Source organism: Apostichopus japonicus, chromosome 23 (genome assembly GCF_037975245.1).
Source record: "Apostichopus japonicus isolate 1M-3 chromosome 23, ASM3797524v1, whole genome shotgun sequence".
NCBI classification, from domain to species: Eukaryota; Metazoa; Echinodermata; class Holothuroidea; order Aspidochirotida; family Stichopodidae; genus Apostichopus; species Apostichopus japonicus.
Window position 1 is genome coordinate 3,986,146 of NC_092583.1, and position 12,618 is coordinate 3,998,763.

Below are 12,618 nucleotides of genomic sequence, written 5' to 3' on the forward strand. Positions count from 1 at the left end.
TCTTAGTCAAATGAACCGAACACATTAATGTCGATGTTTTCATGATACGACAACAGGAAACCCTTTCCTTCTCTCTCTTTCTCTTTCTTTCCTATATTTTGGTTGTTATTCTTTGAGATTTAAGACTTATATTACAAATGTAGCAAGATTTGTTTACGATCTTTGATAGTCGCATCAGAATGTTGTATTTTATTGAGCAGTAGTAGATGTCGAATGAAAATGAAGAAGTGATTTGTAATACAAATGGCGTACTAAATGCCTTGTTTTTTATTGCTTTAATTCTTGTTGACGTGGAAAGTCTTAGTGATTACATTTTGAAGGAGTTACACTTTCACAGTTGGGTTAGTGTTTCATGAATCAAATGACACATGAACCTCAATTGCTGTATCAATATATACAGCAATACTGATGTTATTGCAACAAGATAACTGACCTTGGTCATAAACTGCCAAAGGCGTTGTAAATTTAGTTTTTTCTGATACGTGTATGGGCCTCTTGACCGACATTAATGTCCTCTTAGTCTAAAAACGAGCCACTTTAACGATATCACGTTGATGTATAGAAATACTAGTTTAGTGTAACGATCATGGCATGGAGCTCTTGAACAGTAATAGTAAACACATCAAAGTTTCGTAAACCTTTTCCATGTGATGTCGATAAAGATTTAAGATGCTTGTCAATACTCCCAAAAACTCCCAAAACAAGGTATAATTCACATGTACATTAGGTGAAATGTCATTTCAATTATGCAGCATTAGTCGAAATAAAATTTTAAAAATAAACAAATTTAGTTTTCTAAGGTTGCTGATGTTATGGGATTCATGTTAAATGACACTGAATTATGTCTTTGGCAGTCGAAATGTTGATAATTACTAAACTTTCATTACTTTTCACTAGGTCAAAATATATAGGAGGGTGTCTTTCAGGACAAAACAGATTAAACATTAATGAATAACAAGGCACAATAACAAAGCGTATATGTTAACATTAAAGAACTGATCCATTCTTTTTTATAGAAAATGTTAGTTTTGTTAGACTATCAAAAGCAGCTTTATGTGTGGAATACTCGTCAAGCGGATAAAAATGTTTTGTTTCTTACAAACCGTGCAATGTTCTAACATAAATTTCCTGTTTATGTCACATAGCTCTATGAGCATAACAATCGCTCACAATTATATTGATGGTGTTTAACATTCAGGAAAGTTATGTGTATATAAATACACAACTGTAATGCTGGTTTTCTTATAAAGGCAAGCAATACATCAAGTATGGTGTTTCTTTGAGAGTAATGTCAATCTGTATGGATTCATCTACTTGAGATGTACATACGAACTTACGTTTTTATATTAAAGGTTTCCCGGTCTACTGCGTCGGACAACCGTTTCTAAGTCACTTTTCGAGATGGATTTTAATTTTAATTAGATGAGAAGTCTTCTGTATAACATGTTGTCATGCTCTATTCGATTGTATGAATACATGCTCCGGAAGTGCTTATGGATAACAGGCAAACAGGTGCCAAGTTTGGTTGATAGGTGTGGCAAAGGGATTTGCTCCGGGTGGCAGGAGGGTAATAATAGATGGCAAGTACGTGGGATGTAAGGAGAGATTTACTGACTATAACCCTGACAATATTTTGCACCTTGAACGTCAACATATTATCACTCCCCGTCCCCCCCCCCCCCTCCACCTCTTCTCCCCGTCTGGGCATTCCTACAAAAGACCTTTATTCTCAAGGATCCTACCTTTTCTTTTTAACAATTCCGCTGTTCATATGTTCCTGTATGTAAGTATTCTTGTCACTTTTAATTTATACAGCGCGCCATTAAATTAGTTACAATTAATTGATTCCTGTGTACAAGAGTTTATTACTCTTTACGGTAACATTATGTGTTAAAATACATATACAGTGACATTCAAACTAATGTTACTTAAAGAAAGAATTGCAATGTAACATTAAAGGAATATACCGGTGGCGGAAATTGCTTTGATGTAAATGTTCCACTTGATGAAAAAAAATTATCATACAGATATCACTATTTATTATAAGACATGTATTTTAACAATATTTCCTGAATGTATTTAGTAACAGGAGATTATAAAATGACATGTCAATATATTTACTTAAAATGCCAAAACTGCAATAGAAAGGTACTGATAAATTCGAGAGAAACTTGACAAAGGTTTCTCAATGACAAAACAAATAAAAAACATATATCCTTTAAATTTGTGGGACACATTTTGGGGGTTTAATAATTTAAACGAAACATAGGTCACATAATAATAGGAGCAGCAATAGGCAATTGTAAATGCATAGATCTGTTGATGAGTTACAGCGCTCTCTAATTACGTGTAAATATTACACGGACTTGATTGAAGAATTCAACTCAGAAGGCACCTTTAAGTACTACATTTCTGCCCATGATATATCTACACAACGAAGTACAATGACGCAAACTGTAAAATTATGGTATAAGTCAGTTGTATTATATAGTTTAATAGCATAGATGTTAACTATATACATGATCATAATGAAAAATTTAAAAACATATGTATGACCTTTCGATAATATATCAGCAGGTAAAATACTTTAGACAACAGATGTGCCTAATTTGGTTATTTATGGTTCGAAGCAATCCTAGTTCTTAAAGGGCTATGTATCTGCTAATTGCACGGTTTAGATGGGGAAGTACAAGTCAATGTTTTCGGTATTCGTATTACCGTTAGACTCGTCAGTGTGTTATTAATCACCGAAATGGTAAAAGAACAATATAGTAGGAAAGTAAACAGATCGATGTAAATGGAGGTATACGTTACAAGTTTGTAAATATAGGCGTATACAGAGGAGAGGTGATTATTGTGCCTAGACGTGACAACCGAATTTTGCTTGAAAATACAGATCAAATATCTGCTGAATGTATTGCACAATGAAGACACAGCTGTTCGACCTTTTATCGTCGGCTTTTGGAAGACCGAGGGAGAAGGGTTGTTGTGGCCTACATGCGACAAATGTTTCCTGTAACCCTTTTTATATTGAACGCACAATGATTTTGAACTACACAATAACATTACCATGAAACAGAGCAGACATATTTTACTGTCTTGATTTTTCTTATGAAGTTCTTTGAAATGTAAATCATATTATAAATAGGTTTGTAAAAGTTTAGAAAACTGTACAAAATTGTAGCTGATTTCGTTCCTTTATACGACTTTAAGATCTTATGATTAACAATGTAATTAAAATTGGAGTATCGTTTCATATAGTTATGATCGCATGTTAATATAACTTTAGCTCCATTTTCAAAAGAATTACTAGGGAAACAGTCTAATGTTCCATATATGAACTCTATGAAGTAACATAGTGGCCCACTTACCCCACCCCCACCGAACAAAAAGGACCGCTGAGTAACGTAACCATAGTGGCAACAACAAATCCAGTCTTGTGATTTGTATGCATATTAGGTTAGGCTTGTATGTACATATGGTATTAAAGTGTGGTAGGCTTGGATTCTGTGTGTTGAGTTTGTATTGAAGTACAAGTAAAAGAATTTCTGAAAGGGTTTTACATCTCTTTTGTGATAACAGCAAGAAGGTATCAACAATGCCATATTTCGTACACACGTTTATACATGTTACGTGTTAGTTCTCGTTGCAAGCAAGACTAGCATCATGTAGAAATGTAATTTTTATTTCTTTTTTCTTCTTTCTTATAGGCCAAAGATGGGTAAAGCAATTGGTTTAGTATTTGATCCGATTTTCGAATTAGCCAAGGCTGCACTTGAGAATCCACTGCTTAAAGCAAGGGAAGTCAGAATAATACGTGCAAGGTCTAGGTATAGATTCCTCGCTTCAAGAGTGCGTGGAGATTGTATCTCGCTGTCGAAAATAATTTAGAGCGTCCTCAACTATCGTCGAAAGGTTTATATAACATCGTTTCAGGAAACTTTAGTAACGTAAACGAGCCTGTTGAACTTTACGTATAGCCTGTAGGTATACGAGTTCCCCTCCCTGTCAATAAACGTTGAAATGACTTTCAAAAACCATAGAAGAGAGTTTAAGTAGTTAGTATATGGATCAGGAGATTATTTGGCTACTTACAAGAGCTTATCTAATTGCTGTTAAAATTTACCTGTCAAGCTACAAGTTGCAAATTATTAGCTAGGATAAGGTTTGAGCCCCACAAGGCGATTAGGAGGAACTCGCTTAATGGTAATCACTGGTTAAGAAACAAAGTATTTCTTGGTAAACTAGACAGAGAACAGGCTAAAGCCGGGTCATCAAATCTAAAAGTAAGAAAGGTTGAAGCCGAGGTCAAATTTTACAGGTTGACAATATTTTCAGTAAAAGAAAATTGCTTAAAGGTGTCTTTCGCGTACTTTCCTGGGTTAACACGACGAATGAGGTACTAACCGTGCGGTCACTAAATGTATTCTCAAGTATATGGAGAATAATTAAACAGTACCATTTTTTGGTCTTTTTCGCAAATAATATACCATATTCTTTAACTTCAAGTGTATATGGTTGTTTAGGGTTTATCAAATCATTGTTTTACTAACAATATTATCTCCAAATTTAACAAAGACAGAAATATAAACATAATAGTACGACCTGCTATACGTATTATATCAGACCTTCAGTTGCACAACAAGTGGTAATAGTAACAACTTGAACAGTGTTAAGTATGAAATGCTTTACAGTTCCTATCGCTATGTTTATGCTTACATTTTCTGGTAACTAACGTAATTAAATGCCGGGTCTTGTCTTACACAAAAACTGTTATGAACAGAAACACGTTTATCTTTAATTAAGTTTGGTCACTGTGTCAAATCAAAAGAGCGGGCGAGGGGAGGGAGGGGAGGGGAGGGGGAATTAACAATAAAGTTCTTGACACATGACTTGCTACGATAAAATATTACGTAAGTGAATTCATTTAGCGGGCCCGACGTTTCCATGGTAGCAAGGGCTTTCTTATATTTATAAGGCTTCATTATCAAGATTGTTAAAGCTCTCTGCTGGTTTGTATACAGTTAGGGTAAGAACGTAATCGCGCAACGAAATTCTGTAAATTGATTTTTTTAATTTTTTTATTTAATAGATCTGGATATTAATTGGACTTACAGGACAATACATTATCCCTAAATTCCATACAATGTACATGTGTATAATATACGATAAATATATCATAATTAAGTGATAAAAAACAAGAATTGTCTGCACGGTCTGAGGACACGGTGTTACGGTGTGAAGGTACGTTTCCAAGGAATCGTGTTACGGTGTGAAGGTACCGGTACGCTTCCATGGAAACGTGTTACGGTGTAAAGGTATACGTTTCCGTAAAGGACACAATTTCTCACTTTCCTAGTCGTCTGTAAGCCAACGGTACGGATGTATTAAAAAACGTTAAAGTTGCCTGTAGAAGTAACATAGAAATTCCTAACCAATAATTCTTCTCTATCGAGCGTATCATATTGGTCAATGTTTTAAACGGTTGTCTACATCGATTGCTTACACGAAAAAACTCAGTTTGAAGACATTTGGTTATAAAGGGAAACACTTCTTCACACTTTTTTTTCTGTAACCATCTCCTATAGACCCCGCAAAGATACAATTTGCAGGGACAATGTACTTTAAAGGAGTCACTAAATTCCTCAAAATCCTCCCATTCTTTTGCTTTTTTGAGTTGAATTTAAAATATAATCGATTCCCAAATTCCCATAGCAAGATAGCAATGTATTGCATTGTTCAACTAAAGTCATGGCATGTTTTATTTCAAGTTTAGGCCTACCGGTATCGCAGCCAGAACCGCAACGGTTTTTTCTCATTTCCTTTGCTATCTGTATATGGTCAACGATAATGTAAAAACGTGCCTGGGTGACGAAAATCGTCAAACGTTACCATTAGACCTATATCTAGCAAACTGGGTCGGTTGCAATCCTATATTTGAGTTTTTGAGGATTGATAAAACTATAGTGACCAAATGCGGAAAGCTCCTTTAAACATTCGATTACACTTTTCTCGTCATCTATTAGTTAAAGTTGTAACATGGAACTTACTCTTAACGTTACTAGCAGCTAACATATGCAATGCTGCACATGGCAGTGTGCATAAGTTGGGTAAACGTTTCTAAATAATGGTATGTCGAACCATTTAGTTTTAACTGTACATTTCATATGTATAGATAGTTCACCTAGTCATGAACTCAAATCACTTATATAGGCAATTAACGAGAATATATTAAGGTAATAAGCTAATTATACACATAAACACTTATTCTATTAGCCTACATAATCGAGACAACGGCTGACCGTTGACAAAATTCTGAAAAACTTTTTTTTTTGGAAAATTCTTAAGCAAGTTTTGGAAATGAAAAAAAGGAAATTTCCAGATTATGAATCTATTGTTTTAATTAGATCCTGCATGATGGAATCATTTTCATTGAACTTTTCGTTTGCGAGATAGACCTACGTGATATAGATTAACGTGAAAATCAAATTTAGAAAACGTAACGCGATGCTTTCTTGCCACTTTTCGACGAAGCACCGTTTGTAAAGATTTCCGTTATAAGTCCAACATTACGAAAACTAAAAATACAAATAACATGCATGACAGAAGTGAGAAGAAAAAGGAAACTTACTTTATTTGTGCCGGTTGTCCCCAGGTAGATGAAAGATTCCTCTTAAAACCGATCGAGTTCGAGCTTTTTTGGTTTTTATAAACCTCCGTCCTTCAAGTTTTTGGATTGCGCGAATAAAGTCACCTCAAGAATGGTATATAGTTAGTTATGTTCATAACAGAAAAAATAGGCAAAAATTGAATAGAAAATGATTAGAACACCACCAAAATATATCTCGTAATACTGATTATCACGTCTTTCCGTACGCTTAATAACTGACAAGACTCTTTGATTGCCTTCAGGATTTTGTACACTGCGTTCTCCAACTGAATTATTCAAAAACCTAGCGGACCAATGGGCAGCCTTGTTAATTGGAAACGTCATAAGAGGTAGTACGTAAGTAAAAAAAAGAAGAGAGAAGTGTACCTATTTGATCTCAATTATCTTTACGGGCTTTAGAGACATGCAATCGGACCAGTTTCCGCTGGAGTAGCAAATTTTTATATTGAAAAGTTATTTCTAACTGTAAATTATGGGTGACAAATACAAGATTCGAAGGCGGCTCTTAAAATGGATAAGCAAAATTAAATGAGGAATAAGAGAGTGAAGACAAAAAAAAGGGGGGGGGAAGGATAGAGAGAGAGATAGCTGTTTTCGCCTCACGGTGACTTCCTGCGAATATGATACTTATGTAAAGCCAGGCCACAAGAGGTAGTTTAAATTAATTGAAGACAACTGAGCCGGTCGAATTGAATAATGAGAAGTTTATAGAACAGACTATAAAATGAAGCCAGTTATTCATGTTGAGTTTTTGATAAGGTTCATGTATATTTTTTATGTTATTTGGCGAGGAGGGGGGGGGGTGTGGTGGGTTAAAGAGCAATTCTTGATTGGGAATTAGTTCTACTGAAATTGTTTCGGCATGTCCCTCCTTGTATTCTATGGGAATGGACAGGGGTTTAATTGCAAGATTACGAAATTAAACAGAATTGGCTCATTCGAAAACGGTATGAATTTACTTAATGTGGTATTATTTTAATTATGCGTATAGATAAAATATAAAGCAGGAAGGGCGCTTTAGTCATATATGTTGTCGAATTTACACGTCAAGGTTTATCAAGAAGACATATCCTATGCATAATGTATGAGATTTAGGTGAACAAAGTGAAACATCAGGGGCGATGGTTATTGGTAGTTTCCAACTGGGGATCGAGGGATTAGGAGGGACATCGGGGAGTGGGTTGGGGGTTGGAGGCAACTTTGAGAGGGGGATTTAATTAATCCGCCCAACGGAGAGGGGCGGCTGATTAGATATATATATATATATGAATCTGCGTGTTCATAATGTATTGCATTCTAGTGTACGTGAGAGCGCGCGATGCCGACCAAGGCCTTGTTTATGAAGAAAAAAGTTATACGGGGTCTTGTACTTGACGTCATTAATGTAAATTGTCACGCGGGCTTGTACATTCAGAATTCCCACTCGGGTAGGAGTAAAAATACTAGTACGGCTAAAGGGTTCTAACCGCTAGTGAGTAATTAACCTTACACAAGAATGTGTATTTATTAATTTCCAATTTGTTTCCAGCAGGAATGCTTGTTGAATCTTATGAGTACTCACTATAGGACTCACTATAAGTGTGACGTCATATATACGCAAAACCCTTCTTAAGCAATATGTCGAAAGAATCTCTCGCGTTAGGCAAAATTGCGCCAAAAAAATGGAATACCTGCAAGAAGTAGGCTATTTCTCATCTTTGTCGAATTCAACTAAAGCGATTGTTTTGGTTTTCAGGCTTGTCAGCCCGACCCCCCCCCCCCCACCCCTCCTCCTCCCTCGCTTCCACCAAGAAGAAGAAAGTGATAGACAACGCGTCATATCTACCATTCCCGTGTGCTTACCTCTCCCGCGCTCCAACCCCTCCCCCCCTTCTCCCCCCTTCCCCCTCCCCTCCCCTTCTCTCTCGCCAGTCTGACATACGATATCATTAATATGCTATAGTGGTTTTCTTCTAAACTACGCAGTGTTATTCAATACAAACGATCAGACGTATAAACACCCTGCTTTGATTGGTCGCTGGAATGACCATGCAATTGTCTGCTTTTGGCTGTCTCGTTTGATGAAGAGAAAAAGAAAGAAAGAAAATCCACTGGGTTAATGAGTTTCGAAAAGTGTTTGCTTTTCAATTAGGCGGGCAATACGTCAATGCGGAATCAACTTGAAGATTTCGTTTAATCCAACTCAGGGCCGTAGGATCGTTCTCCTTTATTGCATGTGTAGGAATCTTGGAGTATACAGTATTCCGTTAGGGGCAATGTCGCATCATATTTAGAGCGGGAATGAAAGGATAACGAAAATTTAGGTTATGAAAGAGGCGTTCCAAGAGGGCTACACTTTGAACATGATACAAATAGAGTACATATTAGATATCATCGAACTTCCTATGAACTTGATCCGTGTGTCCTTCATAGGTCGTTGACTAGTTTTGTCTTACTTCAAAGGGTCGCTCATGATAGAATTACTTGGTACTGTAGTTCACCCTCTTTTAATTTATTGGGAAGCTGCATGGTACTTTGTTTACGACATTCAAACTGATGGCAGCAAATGAACCCACGTAATTTACATTTTTTGGATCATGAGAAAAATCATGCCATGGAAACAACTATCACTTTTAGACATACCGGTTTATGGCTTGCTTTACTGGCCACTGCTTCACAGACCCCCTCTTCCCCTTCTAATTTAACATACTAATGATGCGTTATGTTATACGAAAGTATCATATTATTCGTTGGGAGAGGCATCATATTCATGCAGGCAACATAAGTAGGAGGGAGGGTATATTTTTGGGGGGAGAAACGGGTGGAGTAATGGGCCTTATGGAATTATAGGTGTATCTGATCATAATTAGAAAGAAATAAGTATTTTACAAAACAAATTAAAACATGAAAATCATGATGCATTTGCTTCTTCAAATATGTTAATTGTTGGTCAATAGATGTTTTAACTTTTGGGGAAATAATTTAAGAACTTGGCCTTCAACGAAATAAGTTATGTAACTATAATAAGAGCAAAGAAAATAATCATTTTTTATATTTTTAGAAAAGACACTCAAAACTTCGGAGTAATATTTCAAACAGAAAATAATATTCGACTCCCCCCCTCCTCCGTCTTGGAACGTGAAAAGTGCAAACTTATTTCGTTGTCTAAACTAAGTTTGTTATTGTCTAAACTAAAGTTGTTGCTGCTGTTTTACCATGCTGTTGCTCAAACTCACGTTGATGTCTAAACTTCTGTTGTCTAAACTTACGTCGTTGTCTGAACTTAAACGTTGTTGCCATCGGCACTGTTCAACAATTGCTAAACCACGTGATGTAAAAAGTATAGCTTTTCGCACGAAATTCAACTTGCGCTGTATATGCTTACTATACACACGTCGTTAATTAGAACAGCGTGGTAAAACAGCAGCAACAACTTTAGCTTGGACAACAACAAATTAGTTTAGCCAACGAAATAAGTTTGCCCTTTTTGCGTTCCATACCCGTCTTCTTTTAAGCCTAGAACTCTTATAAATTCAGTATCGTAGGTATGTTATCTTGATACCAAATAGTCTGTTGGTTTATCTTACTTTTAGCCAGAACCGAAAGCCAATATGCTTTCCCATGAACGTAACCTTGATACTAAAACGTGGAACCTATTTAACAGCAAATGCGACACGGAGGAATAAATCAACGATAAAACATGCAATACACGAGATAAAAAAAAATATGCCTAAAAATCTTCCTTTCTTTTCTTTTGGGGTTAGAATTTTTGTTTTTAAATGAAATAAGCTTGGAATCAAAATGTATCTTTGTTTACTTGATTATCCATCATGACATTGCAAACAAGTATCAATTACAATGAAATAACTTGAGCATAACATTTAACTATATTTTGGTAAATTTTACTACAGAACCAAAGAGCAATAAAGCTGTACGAATTTTCATTGCCAAATATGACGTCATCAACAGGAATGCGGTAAAGGTGTGATCGATTAAAAACGATTGGCCCTGTAGTCTGTGACGTCACATTAAAAACACCAAGTGTAAACATTGTGGTTGCTAGGTAGTTGTAAATCAGGTCTAGTTGGATTTCGTAAGGTTGTATAAGATTTGTTTTAATTTTTTTTTTTTGTTAAGCTAAAGAAGCAACAGTATGTATACAAATGTGGCTAGTTATGCATAAACAATATACAAAATCTACTCTGAGTTAGAGATTAACTTTCCGTTTACTCTTAAAGGAGACACAAATCAAATCTTATACGAAACAGATGAACTAATCCACCAACCAGCTAATAAAAAAGAAAATAAGAAACTTGGTACGATTTGGCAAATATCGTTTGTAGTTTACAAGTTTGGGCGCCTTCATTTTGTAAAACTTGTTCAAGTCGCCAATCTTGCTTGTGATGGAACATTAAAACGGTAATATCTCTCAAATAAAGTAAGAATGTCTGTTAGCTGTTTGTTTGAGGGGAAGTTGGCCATCACAAGTATCTCTGTCCATTATACCCACAGGGAATGATGGTAGAATACCTTATCCTTATCTTAGACGAGTGCGCCGAGTGCGCCAAGTGCGCCAAATGCGCCAAATACGCCAAGTGCGCCAAGTGCATGTGATTTCAGTCACACCTACAAATTTGAGAGAACATTGTAGACCCATCTCTTCCCTATAGATCAGGGGTTCCCTAACTGGGGTGCTTGAACTTCCGGGGGTGCGTGAGTCCATCCCAGCAGGGGTTTCGTGAGACGTTTCTGAAAGTCAAAACTAGAGTACTTTTACTAAAATCTGATATATCATAGAATTTAGTAATGTACAAAAAAGTCGTACCTATCGACAAACTCTTTTCGCGTTCCATACGCATATGTTGCCATAGTATTATCGTGCCGTGCATGTGATAAATAACTGAATTATGAAACAGACACATGCAGGCTGTTATGCGTATTATATAGTATAATAATGACTCAGATCGTGTCTCCAAAAGTTGGGGGTTCGTGGACAACTCTGACATTCACAGGGGGTTCTTGGGGGGGGGGCAAAGTTAGGGAAACCCTGCTATAGATATACTCTACAACCTCACCAGTTCCGCTAGACCAGCTAAAGACTGTATTCCGGTTCCCCATTTCACCAGATTTACACATGAAAAGTTTTTTGAAGCCGGGTGGTATATAACCTCATACGCGCAAAACCCAGGTAATCTCAACACTAGGCACAAAATCCCTCGTTGTTTTATTCCGCATGATTGATGCATTGCGAAAAGCATGAAAGATTATTCAATTTATCGACTTCATTAAAGATTACTCAATTTATCGACTTCATTTATCCGTGAGCCGGAAAACGTGTGTGCGTTTTCTTACCGCATGTGGTGAACTATGGAGTAAATATTCTAGGAATCCGTTACCGTCAAACACATCGGATGACTATGAGGAAATAGCCATAATATCGGTTTCCTTTTCTGGCTAAACTACTTCGTTAAGCATTTGCGATGAGATTATTGTTGATCGGGACCTGTAAACAACTTTCGTTTGTTTATTTGTTTGTTTTACTCAAGTCCTAAGATGAAAGTCATCAAATTAACTTTAAGATTATTCTCTATCAAGTCGTCGTCACATAAGCATTATTAAGAACTTTGCTTAATTTGACTTATTAGAGTATAAATCGTTAATGACAGATTTCACTGTAGACTTTACGTCATAGAGATTAAAGTTCTAGAAACTATAAAAAAAAAGATTAGTATATTGATTATTGTGTTTATTCACTTCCGAAGGTTCTCACAAAAGAAAACAAAAGGAAATAAAAGTTTCTTGATTTCTATAATGTAGTACGTATCTTTTAGATTTTGTTTTAGCCATTTTCATGCATATGGTAAATTTATTGCCCTGGTATTCAACATTTTTGACTTGGTGACCGAAATCCTGACGTTAATCAACTTGATGACAATCCAGTGGCGGATGTTGTGTCCTTGAGATAAGGT

At 36.1% G+C, this 12,618-nt stretch overlaps 1 long non-coding RNA gene across 1 annotated transcript in view; it reads right to left on the bottom strand.

Annotated features, from left to right (window-relative positions):
- LOC139964789 (uncharacterized) overlaps positions 1 to 7,099 on the bottom strand; it is a 50,153-nt gene extending 43,054 nt beyond the window's left edge. Inside the window, exon 1 of the long non-coding RNA XR_011792089.1 lies at positions 6,632 to 7,099. This is a non-coding gene — a long non-coding RNA (uncharacterized lncRNA). The remainder of the gene's footprint in view (positions 1 to 6,631) is intronic.
- Between the last annotated feature and the right edge of the window lie 5,519 nt (positions 7,100 to 12,618).